This window comes from Labrus bergylta, chromosome 14 (assembly GCF_963930695.1).
Source record: "Labrus bergylta chromosome 14, fLabBer1.1, whole genome shotgun sequence".
In the NCBI taxonomy this organism is placed as follows: Eukaryota; Metazoa; Chordata; class Actinopteri; order Labriformes; family Labridae; genus Labrus; species Labrus bergylta.
Window position 1 is genome coordinate 8,610,348 of NC_089208.1, and position 25,097 is coordinate 8,635,444.

The 25,097-nt window shown below is 38.1% G+C and overlaps 1 protein-coding gene across 2 annotated transcripts in view; it reads left to right on the forward strand.

The window, feature by feature from the left end:
* flrt1a (fibronectin leucine rich transmembrane protein 1a) overlaps window positions 1–25,097 on the forward strand; it is a 49,657-nt gene that overhangs the window by 15,177 nt on the left and 9,383 nt on the right. For both annotated transcript variants that reach the window (XM_065963219.1, XM_020643299.2), the window contains exon 2: window positions 18,552–18,788. The gene's annotated coding sequence lies outside the window, so the exon portion shown is untranslated. The remainder of the gene's footprint in view (window positions 1–18,551; window positions 18,789–25,097) is intronic.

Consider the following 25,097-nt stretch of genomic DNA (forward strand, 5'->3'; position numbering starts at 1 on the left):
GCAGCTGCCATAAAAACAAGCAATGAAAGATGCCTCACTGGGGGAGGAATTGATTGGAAAAAACAATCACTGGTGGGCTGATTTTAGAAATATGAAGATTGATTGACAGCCTAAAATCCATTCCCCACGTGTTTACATATTCTGCTAAAGATTAGAGACGCTCTCATAGCATTTGTTTCGTTCAGATATTTTTCCTGATTCTCAGACTTAGTTTATGCTGATTTGCACCCCACTAGTGCTTGATTGTAACAAGGAAAAATGTATTTTTGTACTTTTATTGATCATATCGACTTTATAACGAAGCTTTTATTGATTTGATAGAATTACTACCTGCTGTGGGCTCAGACCTAGTGACTTTAAGGAAACCAAAGACAAAGAGAGTGATGGAGAATCTCAAATATTTTAAACAAGAAAATACTTTATTGTGTTTTAACAGTATCTTCCCTTAATAAAAAAAAAAAAAACGTTTTGCTAGCTTTGACTTAATTTACACCTCATCGCTAGCAACACGTAGTTTTTCTTAGTGGAGCCCTCGCTGTGGGCAGCCCCCTCACTCTGACACCTCTCTGGTTTGTGTATGTGTGTATCTCGGCCTATGTGTGTAGCATGTTCATTAAACAGAGTTTTAAAAGTGAATTTCCCCTTGCGAGATTGATAAAGTATAAATAAATTATTAATAGTAACAGCTGTAATATATATTAGTGATTTGCCTATTTACCCAAAACTGCATTTTAGACACTCTCAGAGCCATTTCTTATACTTTCGCTGGCATTAATTAATCTCCACTTTGTGGTTTCTTTGGCTGTTTTTCCTCCTTTTTTCGTCCTCATAAATAAGAAAAAAGTGGTGCTTGCCTTTGAATTCAGGAGCTTCACACAGCAAAAAAGTAGACATCTACTGTAATGATTCTGCAATATGCAAACATCCCCTTTTACAAACAGCGAGACGTGAAAACCATCACATATAAAATCCAGCTTCACACTTCATACAGAACACAGACACAGAGCTGAGATTTACATGTGGCACGCAGGAGGATCAGCAGTGACTATTCTTTCATTACTTACACAATTTGTTCATTCAAGGATTCCCAAATGGCAGACAGCTTTTTTTTTATTCATCCTTTCACTCTAAATTGGAAGTGACATTTGGGTCAGATTATGTGAATTTAACAGCTCTGAAATCCAGGACCTGATTACTGTTGTTTGAGGGTCTGATTGCAGAATTTAACAACAGTTTACGAAGCTGCAGAGGTCAGTGATTGCAAAGAAAAAAAATAACAAGGCTCAAGATTGCAGAAAACATTCATAAAGAGAAAAAACAAGACATGTGGCACACACACACACGCACGCACGCACGCACACACACACACACACACACACACACACACTGGATATATGTGTGTAATCTGGGATTATTCTAGTACAGAAGGAGGGCATGTCCAGGACTCTAATGGCTGAGAAATACAACATAGAAAGAGAAAATAGACAAAACACAAGGTTCCGACTTGGACCTGAAGGGATAAAGCAAGACAGGCGGTAATGAAAAATAAGGGATACAGAGATTTGTTGTTTTGCTTTGAAGGAGGAGAGAGACAGCGAGAGAGAGAGAGAGAGAGAGAGAGAGAGAGAGAGAGAGCAGAGTGTGAGACAGAAACACCAGAGACAATAATACTCCTGGAAACCTTAGCAGCCTTTCTCTCTCTCACACACATACACACACACACACACACACACACACACACACACACACACACACACACACACACACACACACACACACACACACACACACACACACACACACACACACACAATGTTGCTCTTGCTATTAGCACCTGCATGAGGTGTCAGCATCCAGCAGTCTAACTCTGATCGTTACTTCAATAAAAGCTGTTACAATTGTATTATAAGCAAAACAACCATACAATAACATAACCTTAATAATACAGGTGAAAATATGCGTCTTTACATTTCATTTTTGATAAATTGATTTATGAGACTGAAAAAGGCTAATTGGCGGGGGCATGTGTCAGGTCGGGACATTCTTCTTGAAATGGCACAAAAATAACCTTAGATGTCTGTAACAGAACTTAAATGAAAAGTCCAATAATGGAGCGATTGTCGGGAACTTACCTGACAACGTTTTAATAGTAGATGAAAAGTCTGAGGCCTTTTTCGAGCCAGGAGGTTTTGGCTTCCCTGATGTGATTTTTCTTGTTTTGTATAAAACATTGATTTTCTTCTGGTTATAATGACCGTTTCACAATCTGCTGATATTTTATTTAACTATCCAACAATTATTTAGACAAGCACAGAATCATAAATTAGAATCCATTCTTTCTTCAGCTCAAACCAAGACTTGTGTCTTTTTTTTGTGTTATCACACTGTGTCTTTGATGATGACAAAGAAAGTGGAGACAGTGGTTTCAAGACAAGTGGACAAGAAATCACATCTCTATTTACAAAATTAACAATGTAGATTATGTACTTCTATTTAAGATCAAACTTTAACATAATTTTACACTCTGTGTTCAAACGTATATTCCTATGTTTCTGAATTTTAATTTGCTCTTGATAATTGTGTTTCTTGTAGTAATTATCAAAATCTGATGAAATGCCAGTCAGGATTCTGGATTTTTCATTGCTAAAATCATTTCATGACTTGAATTTATCCTCCTTATCATTATTAACCTTCATGGCCCTTTAGCTTCTGTTGTACAGAATAAAGGGATAGGGACCATTTGATGTCAGTGCTTTTAATCAGGTGAACTCAAATCAATTGAAGAGTTTAAAACATTAATGAGAAATCAAACACATTACTAGCTCCAGTCCTAACCTGCACCTTCTTTAGTAAAATGACTAATATCTGTTTTTCTCTTTAATCCAAATGAAACATGTTTGGAGCATTGTCAGTCTAGACATACCATTTTCAAAATATGTTTACCCTTATTTATACTTTATTTTGTGCATATTTAGCCAACCTGTCTAATATTTACAACATAGATGGATTTTACTGCAACGCCTGAACACGTCAGACCTATGCCGCTTCGCCCTCCAGTCATTTAAGTCACATTTAGGTTTCAGTGGTCATTGGGATTCCATTTTACGAGCCCAATGATCAATCAATCCCGTAATTCAATCCCCTTGGTCAATCATGTTTAAATGAATTATTCAGAAGCATCCCTTTTTTCTGCCTTCCTTTTATCCCTCTGTATTCTTTGTGAAGCACAAGTAACCTTGTTTGGAAAATGTATATATATACATTTTACTCAGTGAAGTGGCTCACCAGCAGAACACTGCCTTTAATACTGTGCGCAGAGAGCTGAACCAATAAGTACAAACAAAACAGGATGGAATCAGCATTTAGAAAAGGACAATCAAACTGATGTGCAAACTGTTGATTTCAATCTACGATCAATATTTGAAAATATGTATGCAAAGGTGATAATGGACGCTCAAAAAGGCTTAGGTCTAAAAAAATACTGTACACTTTAAATGAAGATTTATTTTTGTGACTAAGTAGTCAGTGGCCCTTTCCATCACCCACCCTAAGGCCTCAGCACTAAAGCCTCAAGGACATAACTGATGTCAGGCATGTGTGTGTGAGTGTATAAGTGCATGAGGCTATATATGGCATAAAAACACAGAATTGGACACAAACATGTTGACATCATGAGTTGCACAAAAAACAACACAACATGCAAATTTTTCAGAGTGGCCAGCAGTTATTTGAATATGAGATAAATTGCAAAATTGTCCTTAGACTATAGACGATGGATTCTGCCTCTTCTGCTTCAAACACTGACTGTTTCACTGCTCCAATGTCTGCTGAAAGGGGATTGGTCAATACCACTAGGATTACATGAACTAATATCATGACCCTCAACTACTGATGCTGCATCCATATGCAAATATCTGGTTTTAGAGATTGAAAAAAACATTGCCACTCCACATATTTATGTTTGACATATTATAGAGTTTGCACATTTTGTAATGCTGCTAAAAGGTCAGGACAGCCCTGAACATATGTTCGTCCTGTGCAGATGTTTGACCTAAAACACAAACACAATAAGAGTTCAATAGACGGCCAGCCAGATGTGTCACAGATAAACTTTGTAGCAGTTTATTTTTTACCATCTTTGCTTAGTTTGTTCATTATCTCTGGGGCATGAGCACAGTGTTGAATTGTAACTAATATCCCATGAAAGATGATGTTGACATGAAGACTTGCTAAATAAGTGCAATGTATAAAATATTGTGTTTGCCTAAGTGGGGATATTGCAATTGGCCACTCATCGCCAAACCCTCCAGCCTCCAGCTTCTCTAGTCTCTGTAATCAAGATGAAGACAAAGTCAAGATGACGTTAGACTGCACACCACAATCACTCCAAAAATGTTGCATCTGAAAACCCAATCTGACACCCACACAGTAAATAACTCCTCAATCTATCTTTATCTAAATCATTTAGCAATCTGTATAATCAGGATATTTAATGTCAGACAGAAAAACAGTTGAAACAATAAAGACAAAATTACAGGAATCTAAACAACAAAAAGGAAAGAAAAGGTCGAGTAAGAGAAGGAGGGAAAGAAAATCCCTAATATGAATAAAACATAAACAAGTGTAGAATTATGAAAACTACAAGGTATGAGTTAATTGTGCTGTATTAGTGGAAAATTTAGCACCATAACTGTATTGGGCACACAGCAGAACGAGTTTGTGCTTCTCATTTACGTATGCCGTTAATGTATTCATCATGTGCAGAGTATTAGAAGGTTATATAAGTGGCAATCAGCTGGAACAAATCACTCATCACTTTGGTCGCTGTAGTCAAGTCTCAAAGTCAAACTATCAGAACTGCAAAGCTGCATGACTAATTAATGTTGTCATACAGTTTAATACATGAGCATATAATGAACATATATTATAAACATTACCAAACCTTGCTTGAAGGACCCATAGGCTCTGCTCGCAATCATTTCCAGTTTAGTTCTTTATGAAATGAAGATGTCAGTTTACAGCTCTGTTTTTTTTTCGGTGACATTTCCAGTAAAGACTAATGTTTCTTATTAACAGTGCCTGCGTGCAGTCGGCTATGGTAATTACTCTGTTAAAGCAGCGAAAACATTAATAATTTGCCTGTTCCAAACTTTGTAGCTGCACGAGACCAGAACATTGAAGCAATCAGAGCAATCTGTTGCACCGCCCACACCGGGTCAGATTACGACGTCACATCAGCCGCTCGCAGTGTGCACGGCACGTCAGGGTGCAATCAGCAGCCGCCCACGCAGACGGTGCCCAGATGGACAGGTTTAGTGTTTCTGTCTTTCTGCTGCTGAGCGCTCCTCTCTCTACGCTTCAGGCTTTGTGCTTCGCGAAATGAAGTGCGATGATCAATTGCGTCGAAAATTTCTCAGAAGGTTTTAGAATGGAGTTCAGTGCCCAGCCGCCCCCACCCCACCCCGACTGCCTCCTGAATTTTTTAACTTTACTTGGCACTGTGAGACAAATGGCCACCCTTTATGGAGCAGCCTTAAGCAGTCTGATTGTTAATACTGTAGGTGTTTAATATTACAAGGGGAGCTGCTAAATATATAAACACATTACAGTGCTCTTTTTGATTTATGAGCTTTTTAGAAAATTGCATCATACCCTTTTCTATACAAGAGTCTGCTTTCTCTATTTTCTGACTAACAAACTGCAGTTTTTTGACCCCTGTGGGAGTCCTTTGTGTGTATTTTTTACAGTGTAACAATTTCCAGACTCACAATAAGTCATACTGCCATGGATCTCCTCCAAAGCACACACTCACTGAGAATAAAGAAATAAATTGGTTATAAAAAAAATGCCAGGAAAACATAAAATGTCCTGACATTGAGGTTATTGGCTTTGTGACTGCAGAGAAGGTTTATGGCAGCGAGCTTTTCACAGGCCAAAAGGAGACAAAGGAAGCTAATCTCACTTAGAACGTTAAAATCTGCTATATAACTAATGAAGTATTATGCTGTGGTCAATGAGGTAGAGGCACTGCAGAGCACCCACGCAGTCTATATGTGTGAGTGAGTGTGTGTGAGTGTGTGTAGGTGCAGTATATGTGTGTGTGTGCTTTGTTGTATGAGTGGGGGTTTGTTTGTCGGGAGGTTGCGGTGATAGCTCTGCCATCAGGAGGCGAAGTCTTTCAAGGGAGAACAAGCTGGAAAAGAGGGAGTGAGAGTGTGAGACTTCAGAGGAAAACAAATGTATATAGTGTAAGAAATAAAATAAGAAGCAGAAAGTTCAGAGAAAAAAACAACATGCACATTTGATATCATCCAGTTTATGTAACAAAATAAGTGTACATGCTAATTTTAAAGAAATGATTGATAAGAAATAATTCAATTTATGCTGTAGACATTTTCATTTTCTAATTGTCTTCATTGATTTTATCATAACCATACAGAACGGGACGATAAAGATCCCTGCTGGCAACCTGTCTGACATTTCATTTTCAGGCATAGTGCTGCTTTGACTTAATGCTAATGTCCCCGTGCTGAAAATGATAGCATGCTGATGTTTTTCAGGTATAAAAGTAACTTCATTTGTCAGCTTTGTGTGTAAGCATGCGTTTGCATAGTAAGCATGAACTACAACTAAGGGCAAAGCCAAGAGTTAACCTCCTGAGTTAACAAATGGAGCCAATGAGGAAGTGCACAAACCTGCAGTTCCTCAAGGTACTACTTTAGGCTGGCTGCATAAGGGAGTGCTCTTTAGGTCCCATTTTGACAGCAGAAATTATCAAGTGTAATCAATAGTTTGCTTTTATTTTATTATTATTTTTTAATCATGCATTGGTTTTGATTGTATCAAGGCTAAGAATAATGCTACATTTGCATAATTAGTCAGTGGAGCCAACAACCACACCTCCTACTCCTCCACCTGTCAGGAGTTGGCTGACAGGTGGGTGTGCTGTAGCTGTTTCTCTCTTTGCCTGTTTGTAGACTGATGGATAGTTAGGTAGATTCAGCATTTCCGATATGGTAACTGCCATTGTAACACCTCTTCAGATACCAATGGGTCAAGTCACCGAGATTACATCTTTTTTTTATGCAGTTTGTGGGCAAAACCAAACAAACTAAACAAGACAATGAAAAATGTTGGCTAAAGATGGTGCTAGATGTAAAGTAAGTCAATACTATTAAAGGGTTATACGTAGTTAATAGTAACAAATAGTGCCATGTATTTTCTTTAAATCTTGTAAATAATGGCTAAAAATTGATGAACCTGCAACAGCTCTGGATAAACCTCTCCATTAATGTTGACTCTCTGACTTCCTTTTGTTGTAGCATGGTTAATTTAATCCATTATGGTCAGTTTTCAAGAGACTGCACTCTGTTGCCTGACAAAAGATTTATGAAGCAGCTAGAATCCTTTATTTCATGTTTGAAATTTAAGACATTGCATTAGGTTTTAACTTGTTTGTGAAAACCTGGAGAAATGTTTACCCAAATTTCAACTCTACAGATTTTTTGTCTTACTTCAATGAATTGTTTTGTTTTGTGTTTGGCACAAAGAAATGTATGACGGTTCAGCCCTCCCACTGTCCCAGTGCTGTTCCTGCACACAGCTGTTTAAACTTTTTGCTCAGCATGAGATGGTGAGGAGGAAAAACAGAATGTAAAGGAGAAGGTGTGTAGTGGACTTACAATCCTCAGGTGGGCAGAAACACGCCTCCATATGAATGCTAATGTTGCTCTGTAAGTGCTGGATGTGTAAATAAGAATCTGTTCAGCCTAAAGGGTGATAATATGTTCGTGATGTGTTAACAGTTTGTTTCCAATGTCTTTGAATGGCCAGAATAATCAGTTATGCAGAACAGACATTCACCTTGGTGGTGGTGTATGTGTTTACACCAAAGAGATGAATGAAAACCAATGAATGCACATTTATTACAGTAAAGTCCATGTGCCCTTGATTTTGGTTAATGGTAAATGGACATGAGCTTGTAGCGCTTTTCTGGTCTTGTGACTACTCAAAGCGCTTACCTACTCACACATTGATGGCAGACGCTGCTTTGTAAATCGTCCGTTGGAAATTAACTAATCTAGTTCATACACATTCATACACCGCCAGCATTAAGTGCCCCAGAATTTTTGATAGTATGACTGCACCTTTAAAAAACAGAAAAAGGTTGGCTTGCTCTGCAGGTTTACTTCTACATAAATTACATTTTTACTTGGTTCTGTCAAATCAATCTGATATTCAGACACAAGTCAAGATTGAGTTGCTCTCCGGGCTGTGGGTCAAGGTCAAACAGTTTGAAGGATGACATCAGTATTTTTACTCAACAGGAGAGAAAATGTCATCTGTCCTGAAAATACGGCTGAGCAGCAGTGCTGGGGTCAACGGTCAAGGAGACAGTGTTGAGCTTTCTTTCCCCCAGAAACCATAAAGATGGTTGTGTGGAGGGCAACAGGTTTAGTGATGGAGATAAATGAACCTGGTTGACCTGCCAAAGGGGTAAAAATACAGATATGGATTTCTGTGAGTTTAAGGATTGGCAGTATCTGAAAGTACAGAAGCTGTAACACAACTTGAGACCGTCTTTTATATTTCTAACCCACAGTTACCACAAGAGAAAAGTAGAGCACTGTTAATTTGCACAAATACATCAGCTGTGTTTAGTACCCAAACATTGTCAATGTACAGTATTTGTACATTTACTCCTACTTCATTAGTGTGAGTTTATCTGCAATTTTTGTACATAAAAATAATAAATTAAACAATATTGAATGTCTGGGAGTTCTATTTTATTGGTGTGATATGAAAACAGATATCATAATGGTTTCATTTTGTGTGATTTTTGTTCAATTTCTATTTTGACAAAGCTTATGTACAACGAGTCCTAAAATACCTGACTGTTTGCTGTCAGACAGTTTTTAAAAACTGCTCCAATCTCTAAAATAAAATAAGTTCTACTTCTAAATGTCACAGAAATTGGCATGTTTATTTTGGATTTGATTTAAATTTGCCTTCACAGGTAATGTGTTTTTCAATGATCAACGTCCCCGGGGCTATCTGAGGACTCTCTCTGGGCTCTTTTTTTCCCCCATCAATAACGTAGGCAGCCTTGAGAATGTGAAGGAAACCGCAGCTCCTCTTCTTCTCCTTGTGTTCTTGCTTTCTGCCGCTCTCCATTTGTCAAAGTCCTGCTGTATCATTTCATGCTTGACTCTCCTTTCCTATTACCTCATGTACACGATAGTATGGCAGCCCACGGGACGTGTCGACATGCAGACCTGATAAATTATTAGGTCTTGTTTATTATGAACTCTGTAGCTTACAGAAACTGGCTGCACGCTTTTAATATTCATGCTGCATGACTGTTCCCAACTGATGCTAACAGGACCAAGTTGGATCAGATTAATGCAGCCACGTACATGTGCAGAATAAGACATGCAGGAACACATGAAGCATTTTAATAATTAGTGCTGGTTCAGCATACACACATACAAATATGCGCACATGCACATTAAGCATGAGCGCAAACACACATGGGATATTTGAAGCAGGAAAAAAAAAAAAAAGGCAAATGTGTTGTTTTGTTGAGCAGCCTGCATGGATTGACGTGAATGGTCGGATCAGCTCGGCTATTTCTGTCCCTTTTTATTTGGTCCAAGCTCTCTGCAGGCAGGAAAGGTCGGGACGCTGTCCGCTCGGCCGAGTGGTTGAGAGAGGTTCGACCCGTCACGCGAGACTTTTAGAGGAAACATTTTGGAAGGTGAAAACACTCTCTTGGCTGCACCTCCTGTGAGCTACATGAAGCATGGTGGTAAAGAGCAGCACAAACAGAAAATGGTTACAATTGTAGTTGAGTGAGAGAGATAATGCGGTCTGTTGCTCGCACTCTCTCTCTCTCTCTCTCTCTCTCTCGCTCTCTCTTTCTCTCACGGGGCTGTAAATTTGTCATTAAACAGGCCATCCAGATATGAGTCATCTGTGAGATTAGTCTTTGTTTTCTGCCTGCCCTCTGTCCCTCTCTATTCTTATCCTGCCTAATTTCCTCTCCGTCTCGCATGCCTTTTCCTCCCCAGCATGTTGACCTTGTCCCTTTTTCCACCTTCTTCGAGTAGTTGTGAGATACTCCAGTGTTTGTGTGTGGTGTGTGTGTGTGTGTGTGTGTGTGTGTGTGTGTGTGTCTGTGTGTGTGTGTTTGTGATGGGGACAAAGAGGAAACACAGAGGTGGGAGAGAGAGCAGTGGAGGGAGGAGGAGAAGGAGAGAAAGCACTGAGGTGTCCAGCACTTAAATTGCCTGTTTATTTCCAGTCATTGCATCAATTACACTGATACAGCTCACAAACGAGCACGTGTGTTTTTGTGTAGGCCTGTGTTTGTTAGACAGATGGGGGTGGAAAAAAGAAACGATTAAGAATGATAGATACTGAGATTTTTGTGCTGTACTCTGCAGTTTCTGGTTTCCTGCGAGTCACAAAAAACACACATGGGGCAGAAAGAAAAGGATTTCTTTTTGTTCTGATACTGGGGAGAGAAGAAGCAGAGGAAACTCAAAGTGTATTTTTGATTGTGATTAGTCTGAAAATCAGCCGATTCTTGCCTAAAGAGTGAATGTCTGAGTGTGTGAAGCAGACTGCAGGGTGTGTCTATGAGTGTGTGTTATGTGGGGTCGAGCAGCGGCTGCTCTGAGATCAGCAGCATGATGGTTGGCTCTCCAGGGAGAAGAGGGGAGGGAGGGGGGGAGGGGGGGGGAGGGGGGCGTGTCCGTGACAGGCTGCAGTGATTAGTCGAGCTCAGCGGGCAGAATTTATCAGACTCAGCCGAGGCCGTGAACCGTTTCAGCCTGCAACTCTGCAATTTGTCTTCCACTTTGCGTCATACAGCAGCTTCAGTGTGGCTCGCTTTTTTGCACTTTTATATACGATTGTCTCGCTTTGAGAATTTCCGAGTGATTGATGTACATTTTGAGTCTTGAATTGTGAGATGCTTTTACAGCAAGGTGATTTGAAACACTGCTCTGTTTACAATCTGATGAACGATAACTCCTATAATTCTGTGTTTCTGCACGTTGCATTCAATGCTCATGTCGGAAGAGAAGACTGGAGATCAGAATTAAAAATCATTAGAGTCAATCGTAACACTTTATAACACTCATTAAGTCTTATTCATTTTAATGTTAATGTCATTAAGGTTCATAAGGATATGTCAACTGTTAACAAATTGCAAGTAGTGCGCCTATGGGAGCTAATAATCAATAATAAGTCAGTTAAAAGGTCAGTAATGTCAGTTAAAATTGTTATTCACACTTATATAGTCTGATTAATGTTATTTAATATATATATATACTGTATGTCTATAAATGTTAAGAATCTTCTAATAAATTCATTTGAGTGTATTTCAAGCCTGAAATAAATATATTAATAATTCTATAATTAAGCTTTATAAAGTCTTATTAATGTCAATAAACATTTTATTAATGTTTATGACAAGTAAATAAACCGTGATCAAATTTCTAATAATAATAATAATAATAATTTCTCCTATAAGTGTCCTATAATAAATAATAAATGTGTTAATTATGCTTTTATTAACACTTATATTGACTTATTTGTGTTCATGAGAACCAAAAGAGTTCATAAGAGTTGTATAGGTGACTTATTAACTATTAATTAACATTTTATATATAATGTTACCTAGTCAATCCTAGATTTTTTACAGATGTTAAGCTTCAACTAACCATTTTGTCATTACTGATGTAATTAACAATTGTTTTCCCAACTAGGCAATTCATCCTCTTGTCTAAACAATGTCACATAGAATAGAATAGATCATTATTGTCATTGCTATAAAAACAATGATAAACACTTTAGCAGCTCTTTTCAATGACACATTTGACATTTTTTAAAAGGTCAGAGATACTAAAAGATGTCAGTTACAATTTCTCACAGTCCAAAACCCTATATTCAGTTTAATATTACTTTTGAAAACATCAAGCATTGGAGCTGGAACCATTGAATGTTTTCCATTGTTGGCTTAGAATAAACACTCAAATAAGTATTTGATTGTCAAAATGTTTTCCTAATTTGTAATCTTGCAATTGAATTATCACTTGATCGACTAACAGCTACACTCAACTGGAAAAAGTTTATTGGCTCTAATTCTGATAGCTAATTAATCACAACGTTCACAGCTAGTTGACAACTGTGTTTGTCTGTTTTTGGTGCTGGTGTTTCACTGTGTTAAAAGGTGTTTCTGAAGATGTAGCCGGCTGCTGCCAACAAGAATAACACCGTGAGAGAGGTGAGAATGAACCGAAACAGGCAAGCTGCAGGTGAACGGCCAAAGAATGAGCTAAAACTTTATAATCTGATAGGAGCTGCAGATTCTGAACATAAATCCATGTGGGTTTGTCGGTACAAGCAGTGACTTTCACAGTGTCACACGTTGTCACTTAGTACATTGTTAATATAAAGACATCAGCTGTTGCTGCTTTAGCATGTCACCTTGGGCTTTAAAAGATGTGAATATCATTGTCACTGTTCTTAAACGTTTAAAAAAATTCACTTAATAATCAAAACAAACGAGGGATGACTTACATTGGAAACATAAAGTTATTATATCCGCAACTCCAGCAGGGCTCAATAGGTTTCCTGCATTAGAAATGTCAAAGTAAATCCATGTATTAGAGGAAACTACTTTTAATCAGCTGCTGAGCAGCCGATCACACCGGCCTGGCTCATTACTGTCTGAAGCAGAGAGCATGAAAAACATGGGTGACAGATTTAGTGGTCTGCCTCTGTCCCTGTGGGATGCATACACCGTTTTTATGGTAAGGGAAACAATTCATCAAAGGGCAATTCGTCAGTGGATAACTTTTAATTAATGTTCAAACGTGCAGACCTTTTAAATCGGCAACCTCAGCTCACCCTCCCCTCCCACTCTCCTCTGGTGTCCGGTCTGTTTGTTTCCTTTTCACGACGTCAACACCTCTTCTTCTTTTTTCTTCTTCCTCTTTGTCCTTAAAGAGCGGTCAGACCATTTACTCATCCGCTCCCACTTCAACACTATCCCACTCTATTTTCACAGCTCCTCTTTTTTCCTCTTCACGCTTTATTCCCTCTGTGTTTACTTTAGTTGCTCTCGCAGACGATATTTATGTTTTTGCGAACACAACCACGGATTTCCTGCATTTTTTTCATTGTAATACCTCATCTAAACTGGCTTATTTATTTTCCTAAATCCTCCTCTGCCCTAAATTAGCAGCATCAAGACGGGGAATTAAAATAAATGGCCGATCAGAGGACACAGGGGAAGGAGAAACTGTTCGAAAGGCTCAAAATGGAGCCGCCATGAGCAGTAAGCAGGGTGAAGAAACAGAAATGTCCACATAAGAGGGAAGAAGAGAGAGTTGCACAGATTGATTCTGAATGAAATTAAATAGGACGAGGGGGGAGAAGGAGATGAGTAAATTGAGCATTACATACTGCACTACAGTGTCTCTTAATTAAGCGTGTAAAAGCTTTCTTATTAGGACTGATGTAGCGCTCAGTTAACGAGGGGAGAGAGGATGCTCTTTCAGTTGTCATTGAGATGGGCCTCGGAGGAAAAAGTCAAACAGCAAAGCTCTTTATAAGAAAAGAAGGAGAATAACTTCAGGGACAAAGACGAAGAGGGAAAAAAAAGGTCCAAGCTAACTGTTCATGTGGATTTTTTCTCGCTCTGTGTGTTTTGTTCTCAATTATCTGCCATCTCTGTCGTCCCAGTGCCGTTGCTGCCTAACACATCCCCGTCAGTGAATAGACATTATGTGTAGCTGCATTGAAAGTCTGAGCACAGCGCAGGGTGTGTGAGAGGAGTGAGTTTGTGTGTGTGTGTGTGTGTGTATGTGAGGGAGTGGGGGGGGTTGTCAAATCAGTTCAGCTCCAAGTCCTGCACTTTGGCTGTCCATCACCTGTGAAATCACAGTGATGTGAAAAGTTGAAAACTTAAACATGTCAAAATCTTTTATTTACACTCACTTGGTAACAATAATGTAAAAATGAAATACAGAAACAGATTTATGTATGCAAATCAAGAGCCTCGTCATAAACAAAAGATAATTTGCAGGCAAAACAGATGGTCATGTTTCAAAGCATGACATACAGATTATAGCTTCAATTAACAGTTAAGATTTAGGTTTTTGTTGAAAGCCAAAATCATGTATAAATAATTAAAAGACCATGTGGGTAAAAGTGCAAGTAGTTTTTGGATGAACTTCTTACAGAATCTATTTAGTATATAATAGAAATGATCATTTGGAAAGCAATGTATTCAGAAGTTTTATACATTAAAACATATTTAAGGGCAAGAAATTCAGATAGAATCCTAAGAAAACTATTTTTTCACCTCACGTCCCCCTGCATGATATCATGTGCAGAGTTGGTTTTGCTGCTACTGTACACTGTATTTAAAAAAAATGTTTTTTTTTTAATTATTAATGTTACTTTACATTTGAGTGTTGAAACTTGGTAAAGTATTGTGTTCATACAGGTTGCGTGAAACTCCAGCTGCTCTCTAAAACAGGGGAACAACGCTCTAAATCAACAAATTGACTAAGTAACACGTCTGTTCATTAACTTGTTAAACAAATAGATACATCATTGTAATAAAACATTTTGGGAGACGTTAGTAAATGTCTATTAAACTGTTGACAGAGAGAAGCTAAACATTGACTAACATGAATATTCATAATCATTAAATAACTAAACAAGTCAGCATTAATAAATAATATGCACAAAATGATGTGAACTGTCATGAATATTGATACTAGTCTCATGTCTGTTAAACTAGAGGAGAGTTAGCTTCGAAGGGAGACTGGAAAAAAAGTGGCAACAAAGCTAGCCAAGTTGTGTTTCTAGTTAAAAAATGAATGTGCTAACATCTCTCTTACTGTATTTGTGTATTATCAACATGTCAGTGGATTTAAAGTATTAACGGTGAGCTGTTTTTCACTGCTTCTAGCCTTAATTTTGACCCAGGCTAATTAGCGGCTGTAGCTTCATATTTACTTTTGGCTACATTCACAAGCGTTAGCCTAGCCCTGTTTATTAAACCTCAATGTTGGAAGGAAAATCAATAAACCTGTTACCCGTTAGCTCTTACATTTCCCCCTTTATCCTGTTGTATCGTGTTAAAGAACAAAGGAAAGGATGAAGAATGAAGCAAATTGACACATAATTAATTAGATTAATAAATTTCCATTTAGACATTTCCATCTGGTTCTTAATTTTATCAACATTAATACCAATATGAAGCCTTATTGTCATTTTACTGATGTGTAAGACAACAATTCAACAACAATTGGGATAGCACCCTCTGATCAATAATGTGATATGCAAATACGTTTTAGACAGCAGTACAATATATTGTGAACCATTATAACTATATGAGTATAACCAAAAACTAAACAAAAAAGTTTCAAGGAGCACCGAGCCACTACGTGCATATGAACCCTCCATGTAGAAACCTTTGACCCTGACTGAATGCGTTTTTTAAGACTTTTCATTACAAGAATTGTAAATTAAATAATGTTGACACTGGCAAGTAGCCTACTGGACGTCAACAATTTTTAAATCCTCATCCGTGAATTCAACATCCATGCATACATTAAACCTTGCGGGCAGTAATAGAAAAACAAAACCAATTTGTTTGACGTTTAGTTCGACAACTGTCTTGTTGCAGTTATTTTCAGGTTATTTAGCCAGATAACAGATGCAGCAGTCCAGATGGGGGACAAAGACAGTCTGCACAAGCAACTGTGTCTGAGTCAGCAGATTTCATGCACAGAAGACCTGCAACAGCAGCTGTAGCATTGGTTGTCTAAAGTCAAACTAAACGGCGGTGTTAGCAGCAGCGACCGTTCAGGTGTCATTCTGATTGACGGCTCTTGTTAAAGGCAGCATTTCTGAGAGGTGAACAGCTGCTCAGTCTTGTCAAGGTCAATTGGGAGGTGGTTTGGCAGGACTCCAGTTGGAGATTTTAGCAAGAAAATTGAAGATATGCAGCCTGACCTGTGTGTCAGAGCTGGGAATCAAAGGTCAGATAAGTGTCACTGCAATGAGAAGAGGAATTATGGGATGTGGTGACAGAGCCAAGGAGTTTGGTGTGCCTAAACTAAGCAGGTGGATTGGCCTTGTTAGACCTCCTTAGAGAGGAGGATGCAATCTGATGATAGCTGTAACATATTTTTTCCTAAATGCATCGATTGTAGGTGGGATGAGTGATGAACTTGTCCATTTTAGCTATCCTGGCACCACCTTTCATGTATTCTGAAAACAAAACTTTTCTTTACCTAATATGATTGTTTCTAGCTGTCACAGTTTTGTAAAGTCTTACTGATATATAGCTTTAAGAAAAGTAAAAGGGACTTGTATTGTACCTGAGTGTCAATTGAATTTGACCCAGTTTAATTGTTTAATTATAACCCATTCATACATGCTGGTACCCTGGAATTAAATAATATGTAAGATGCAATGTCTGTCAGGCACCTGCTGAACCCAGTTCCAGTTTATTAAAAATAAAGTATCCAACATTTGTATCTACATCAGAGGTTTTCAGACTATGAATTGCTCCTCCCAAGGGGGGCGAGGGAGACTTAAAAGGGGTGCATGGATAAAAAAAAATAAAAAAATACTGCATAGGGTGAAAGCTGCAGGTGCACTCAAAAAGTGAGTTTGACCTGTTCGTTTGGCATGTATATCACCAGTTGAAAGAGCAGCAGTGGCACTACAAGACAGCTGATGGAGGCAATTAAGATTCTAAACATGATTTTTGCAATTAGTGTCAAAAGTTGCACTTGTTCTGAGTCATGACCATCTCAAATCTGAGCACAGACATTATTCACATGGTTTAATATTCAGTGTGACATACACTCACTGGGGATATCATTATTTCCAATGTTCATTTCAAAAAATGTCTAAAATCATGGTATTCTAACTTTGAACTTTTCTAAGAATCCGCATTTTATTCTTTATTTCAGTATAAAAGTAATTCAGTGATACTGGACTTTGAATCTTTGAATTATTGCAAACAGATACTGCTGGTAGCTAATCAGGCATACGTTTAATGAAGCCAAGATCGTTGAATAGCTTAATTGCATGGAAATGTATGCGAAATGGACGCTTCTTATAAATTCATATTTGTCAGATAAATCATCAGGTCTTCCGTTTTCTGTAGTGTTGATGTAAACAGTTATTTTTTTCTGTTCATTTATTAAGACATTGCAAACATGAATTTCTAATAAATATTTAGAATATATTATAAATGGTTTAATATAAAGTGCAGATGGAGTTTTGTTTCTCAGATGTCTCTTAGGGGGAGGGGGGCTTCGGTGTCACACATTAAAAAAAATACAATTACATGAAGGGTTGCGGATACCTTTTGGAAAATGACTGAGCTGTTAAAAGATGTATTTTGAGCCAAGGTTGCAAAAACATGATGCATAAAAAGACACAGGGGCTCTTTGTAGGGATGTGTGTTCTGTCAAAGATTTTTGCAGAGTGCAATGGAGGCGGCATGTTGAAGAATTGAAGAGGAATAACTGTTAAAGGAGCAACACTGCTCTGTGGTTTTATCTGTCTGATCAGATGAGGTTTGGTTTCATGACAAGAGGAGTAAGCTGAAGTGACTCAAAGGAAGATGGCGCGCTGTCTCGTGTCACAGAGCAGGCGGTGTTAGCAGAGAGAGAGAGAGAGAGAGAGAGAGCGAGCGAGCGAGAGATAGAGCGAGCGAGCGAGAGACCCCATCAGTATCCATGTAAAGTCAGGGACAGTGATAGGGTGGAGGCGGCTGCTGGCAGAGTTTTAGGGCCTCGTCTGAGAAAACAAGAGAGATGGGCGGTGGTGGTTGGTAGTTAGGAGCTTGAGATGTCTTTCAACATTTTTCTTTCTATTCCAGTTTGTGACATATTCTGCAAAGAGGGATTGTTGGGGAGCTGTGGGAGGGAACAAGTGCAGTTTTGTGAGTTACACATATGATGATATGTTGGAAAGATTTCAAATCAGTATATTATAACTTAGATTTATGTCAATTTTGACCATTTCTTAGAACTTGGTTTTCTTCAACAGCCTAATGAATATCACAGGGATGCAATCACCAACTTAGCGGAAAAAATCGTAGAATAGCATAAATCAAGGCGAAGGAATGGGTTTGGAAAGTTCGCTGATCCTTTATTTTTATAATTAGTAATATAATAATTTAAACAGAATGAGATATTTTTTATTCATTTTTGAGTAAATGGAGACAGTTGTTGTAATTGCATATCTGATTCATTTGGAATTAATGGAATGAAAGTTTGGTTGATGAAGAATAAATCATTGAATCCCTTAATCAAGAGTCGATTAAGAAAAGCAATAACCGTCCAAACTGGAATATACATTATGACATATTGTGAAAACAGACAGGCAAAGTCATGCAGAAACATCAGTAATGCATTTACAGTTTCATCAGGAAATGTGACTTTTGATTGGCACTCATGGTCCGATTTGATCCCTTATCTTTCTGTCACTATCTTTCTCCACAGAGAGCTGAGCTTTAGTCAGCACTGACGACTAATCAACTTTGAGGCTGAACCCTGAAAAAAAGCAGAGAAAAGGTCTGTTCCAGGGAGAAGAGAGAACATCGACTTCTGTATCCACTTCCCAGAGTTTATGGACTACATGTCGACAGAGAGAGAGGATACAGTTTGCACGCTTTGAAGGAATCAGGTTGTGCAAATGGTGCTGCAGCACCTTCATCCCTGGAAGCCCCACTTCAAAAAGTATGTATATTTTCTTCTTATATTCTACATGTAGTCCATGTTTTTGAAATATAAAAACTATAAACTACAGTGTCATGAAGGTATTTTCTCCTGTATTCGTTCTACTGCAGCTGAACATGTCTTTATGTTATTTCAGCCTTAAAGCACCTTTTCTAATTAACTTGAGCCAAAGTGCTGAGCATCTCTGTCTCTGCAAAATAAACAACTGGACAAACCAACAAAGCTGACTGACAATGATAACAATGTTCTGAACATATTATTTTTTTTAAAACTGGTCTATCTGACTGGGTGAAAAACCATCCACAGAACCAAAAAAGGCACAGCAAGTTTTTCCAGAAATATCTTTTTTGTTATCAGTCCAAATTAAGGTTATTGTTTGTTTAGAAGTTTATTGCGCAGGGACAAAAACATTGTACATTGTTTCATATAAACAATGCCTTTTATTAATTGATCTCCTTTGTTCTGTTTGTGTAGCATGAACAAAAAGATCAAAAGTCTATTCAAAGATGTGTATTATATTGTATGTATGAAACCCAAATCCATATTTAGCTTGTATTGTACAAAAAGATCACAGACCTGTAAAATGGAAATAAAATCATGACCATTTGATTGGTCATGAAGCGAGGACATTTTTTGCGAGGGCAAAGCGAGGACATTCTGACTCTTTAGGAATATAAAGATCTTCTAGTGTTGTTAAATAATCTTCTGCTATAGTGAACGTTGATTAGATTCAATTGGTCTCTATATTAGATCAACAATTATAAAGCTTTAACATCCAATGACCTCACTTTTATTAATTGTTAAATGTATACCACCTGAAAAAAGTCTCCAGTTTCTGTATGTTTCTTTCATTCTTTATGAATTTCAAAAAGAATATGTTAATTGGCAGATTGTTTGACCATGAAATATTGAAACTTTGAGACCTCGTCCTCAATGCCAAAGGAAACAAAGCAGCGCAGCACCTTGACTGTACCTCGGTCTAAAATGGTGTCAGTAATTAAATAAGCGATAAATGCTGCCATTAAGCAAACTAACACTTATCAACGGCTAAACAGTGAGCAATAAAGCTCCATTATCCCCCTCATTTTCTCCTTTTAGGCAGGAGGCCAAACAAAGCAATCAGCAAAGGTTGCTCTCAAAGCGGACACACATTAATGATACAAACTTGTTGCAATTGGTTAGTTCTTTAAGGTGGTCTCTATCTCATGACACAGTAAGGGCATCAATTACTGCTTTACTGGTTTCCAATAGATGCTGTGGCTCTTTGAAAGATGACATTAAGTTTAAAAAAATCTAAAGTACCACTTTTATGTATTATTTATCTTCTTCCATCTTTTTCCTTCTAAAAAAAACAAGGCTAGTTATCCAATAAATCTCCAGAAGAAAACTAATGTATTATTGGCTAGCAAAAAAAACAAAAGTGGTATAAATATAGTAAAATATCCTTAGCATCTGACGTTGATCCAAAGCTCAGACTTATTTCTAGGACACATTTAGAAAGTCTCTTTATCAAAGTCAAAGTACAGCTTCTCTGTCTTGGGTCTACGGTCATTGCTGTGTTTTAGTTTTTGGAGACGGAGACGAGTCTATGAGTGAGGTCTTGTTGCATCACCCTGAAATAAAACCAGGAATGTCCTCTTCTTGATTATCTTTAAACTATCCCTTGTGTCCTTTAATTGACTCTTCATATGTTGGAGCCCTGATATGGTGAAAAGCTCTCCAACACTTTGATACTGAACAGAATGGTGTGTTGACTAGGCCTCTATCACCACACAGTACTGGCCAGCTGGAAATGTTGACATCCTTCCTGAGGGCCTCCAGGTCTTGTTTGATTCCCAAACAAAAACCAAACTTTTTTTTTTTTTTTTTTGCCTTCGGCTTCATTGGCAGAGAGACAGAAAATGTGGGGAAGAGAGTGGATGAGACACGCACCAAGCGGTCCCAGGAGATAATCCAGCAACCAGCGCATAGGACTTCTACTCAGCTCTGCCATCTGAGCTAAATCAGCGCCCCTTTAACTAGTCTTTTTATTAAATTTAGCCACTTATTATTAGATCGGAGTTGCCCATGTAATCTCAAACTAGCTGTGAAAGAGTATTCTTCTCAGGTTGTGGAGCAGACAATAGGGGGTCTAACTGTGCTAGCTTTAGCCACGATGAGCATGTCGGTGTTTTGGTCAAGCTTTACTTTGCACTGCAAGTTTGGCTGACTGATTCTGGGTTTCACTTTTTATTACAGGCACAGCAGCAGAGAAATTTGTTGGCAGTAAGTTGGGCCTGTGCCAAAAAAAAAATCATTTATTGTTTTCTAGTGGGCTGAAGCTAAATGTCACATTAGGTCTATTCCATATGAGATGTAGATTTGATTATAAAATAGATTTATCTTCTAAATGAAATAGATATTATATTCTGTGTTTCAAGCTGGTCTGAGCATGATTCAGGGGTGGAATTTGGATCATTTGGAGTCAAAGAAAGTGAAGAAATTTTTAAGCCTGTGTGAGGCATTTTTGACTTCAACATCCAAACACTCCTACAGCTTATGTTTCATGCAGGAGAAAACCCCCCACACATACTGAAAAGTCAGAGTCAAGTGTACACAGCACAGGATCTTTTCTGAGCCCTGGAGGCGGCCTATATGTCGATTTTCTTATATGGTGAGAAAAAAGAACTCATACAGCTTCAAGAGCGACAACACGATCTAATCTTTACTTCGTTATTGCAAAAACCTGTACAAAACCACTCCTGCCTTTGAAAGTACAATCTCATCTCACAGCCAAACATTTTTCCCTCACATCCACTTACATCTGATTTATTTAATGGTTCTGTAATTAATTTTCCAAGTTGCATTGCTGCAGTAATTTTCCTTTGGAGGAGATTTTATCTGACAAAAGTGGATTTCACCCGTTGCCAACATCAGTCAGAAGGAAAGCGAGTATTTGTTTGCCTTTCGATTTCAGTGTGGATGATATAAAGACTGTTTAGAATAGGATTAAGCAAATGTTGCATAAAGAGAGAGGCAGATATGAAGGGAAATGAGGGAGAGCAGCTGCTACAGATTGAATGCTCTGGAATAAATTAGGGGAAAAAAGAACAAAAATTGCAGATGGAAAGATAAAAACATTATGATATCCATGTCAGTGTAGACGATTTAGGACCAGGCCTTTTTTTTTTTTTTGACATTTGTAAAAGATAATACAAACGGATGACGGATCAGACTGAAGGGAGAGGAAGATTTTTGAAGAAGTTGTAATAAAGAAGCAAAGGGAAATTGGGTCTCCTTCAGCCGCTTCATCGTTCCCACAAGCCACGTACATGAGTGAGGAAAGCGTGACAGGAAGAGTGAGGAGAGAAATATGTTTCCTCCAAACTGAAAAACAGAACTGACCTTATTTCACATCAATGCAAACTGAAAACGTGTCCTCAGACAACCAGGCAGTGTGTTTGTAGACGTGCACAGACGTGTCCATTGATTGGGTCCATAACAGTGTAAGATTTGATGTGTAAATTGTGGAGTGGAGGGTGTAGATTACGTTAAGAAGATATACAGGGAGATGAGTTATAGAGCCGATTGGCTGCAACATGCTGAGATCCTGAACCAACAAACTACCAAATAATTATTCATCCGACTTTATCTTGTACTTCCAGTTCTGGTGGATTTGGAGTAGGAAGTGAATTTTGTTTTTAAATGCTGTGTATCCAAGGACAAATTAAAGTGCATCCATTAATATTCACAGTGCGGGTTGGACAAATTTGAGCTACTGTTCAGCCAAGATAAACCTGAGAAATTAACCTCAGCTCATTAATACTTAGTTCATTAGAGCCAGACTGTGTACTTAGAAAGTTTTGAGTTTTATATCATCATCACAACAAGACTAGACCAATGTCTACATGACAGGGTCATTATTTGGTGATGCACTCCCTTTAGTAATACATGTGGACCCTGTACTCATACACTGTATTATAGACATGTACATATCTCACCCAGTCACACACTGGTGGCAGTGGTTGCTTTGTGAGTAATCCCATTCATAGGCATTCATATGCTGCTGATGAAGCAGCTTGAATTCGTTAAGTGTCTTGCTCAAGGATACAGCGGATATGTTGCTGCAGGAGCTGGGGATAGAACCCTCGACCTTCCGGTTGAGAGACGACGACTCTACCAACTGAGCCACAGCGACCCTTAAAAGCTAGATTTATCCTAACTTTAAAAAATCTAAACATAATAAAAATGTCAGCTTTCAATGTTGTGGAGGAAAACAACTTTCTTGATTTAAACACAAACTCCAGAAACACATTTCTTTTCTGTGTATGTGATTATAATGCCAACACACAGGCGCCTGCCAGAAGTCAAACAACACGTCTGCCTCTTCAAATGGAAAAAGTGCAAAGAATGTTAACTTTTAATGTGAACATGTCCATCACTTTAACCCAGACATGAAACAAATCTTAAATCCCATCCTGAGCCAGAAATATAAAGCAATATTTGAGTTTCTATATTGCTTTTCAAATTCAGTTTTGAATAGGATGGAAACATGAAGGGTTTTTGCAACGTCTGACACAATATTGAGTAAGCAAACATTAACATATCTATTACACAAAAAACAAAGAGTTTAGGACAAGTAGCTCTCTTAGTCTTTCAGTTGAACCAGATGTGGAAATTGGTCGTGTTAACATCGTAACAGTGATGGTAAACAGCAGTGAAGTGTCTTCTTACACTCAAAACCTCATCTGTTTTTCACATGATTTAGCAGAGGTGAGATGGCAAGTGTTTCTCAGTTTTTCGTAGCTGTTAGACGTCCAGTATGGCTGACACATGCAACCTGACAGGCCTGTAATGGTGTCAGGGATCCACAGAGCTTTTTCATTGTTATTATTATTTTTTTTTCCTCTATTGTTGCTCGAATCTCAAGGTTTAATTTTCACCCTGAAAGCACAGCAGTGTCATGTGTCCCAGCTTCCCTGGCCTCCCACTGCTCTGTATTTATATTGCAACTCGTCGGGGTTGAATTCAAATTTTCACCAATTAAGCTAACCAACCTCCCTCTCTGCTTTTCTCACAAATAAAAAAAATCCAATCAGAGTCCCAGCTGAAGCGTGACAACCACAGCCTGACTCCTTGACTTTAAGGCGGAGGATAAATTTGCCTTTATAAGTCCCATTTAAAATGATCAAGTATGTTTTCTCAGAGCAGAGGAGCCGCACGCTTCATGAGTATAAACTGTTTCCGCTATTTTATGTAGCAGCAACATCAGTGGGAAAAACCAGCCAAATTCAAATCGGCACAACTGATTTGAGGAGTCAGCGGGCTGTTGATCAAAGACTGCATTATGACCGCTGACACAGACTGACACATCTGAAGTTTGTTTCTCAGCTCGTCCGCTGATCTCACTGCATCATCCACTTCACAGTTGTAACACAACAGCAAACCTTACATTAAATAGCAAGAGCTTCATTTAAATAGATCAAATTCTGAGGTATGCTTTAGGTTAGTAGTTCTTTCCTTAATTAGCAAACAAAAGCAGGGAAAATGTAATCACTTATACTGAAGTAGTGATTTCATTTAGAAATGTTTTAATTGATTAGAATTTATGAGCCGTGCTCACAATGACAAGTAAAACATGAAGCAGGTACAGGCTGTCCTCCCATCTTAATATCTTCCAGTGTCCAACATTTGTCAATTGTTCAGCTAATACTGATGAGATTTTATTAGTTGGAGATTTGATAAATTTAATAATTTATTGAAAGGGTTACATTTGTGACCTGACGATAATTGACTTCCTGAAAGCCATGCTGCTAGAAAAGGACACATTCTGTCTGATTATTCTGTAACATTTCTAAATAAACTGACTAAATAAAAAAAAAGGAGGCAATCTTTTTGGAGGTACTTTTGGTTTACATGTTAAAATACTTGTCACTTCCAAGTGCAAGCAAGAAATGAAATCTTCTGAAAAAATAAATAAAAGAAATTCTGTTCTTTCAGGCAGGATTAAAGTATTGCCTACCTACATGTCTTCCTACCTACAGTACTTTCTTGCCCACGACCTGCCTGTGCACTCATTGTATATGAGTTGGGTCTTTCTCAGTCTAATGTTAGAGAGATAGTGGCAATAGAATGGTAGGAATAGAAAACACAATATTTTTTAGATATGATGAATATGCGCTCAGCTCCTTCCCCAAACACTCTCTTGTCCTACGAGGTAAGTAGCATTACCTCATTCATTCATGTGTTTCGGGGGCGTGCATTTAACAATTTTCAGTTTGCTTCTTTCAAAGTAAAGCCTGCTCTTGCTGTTTGTTGTTTTGTTCTGAT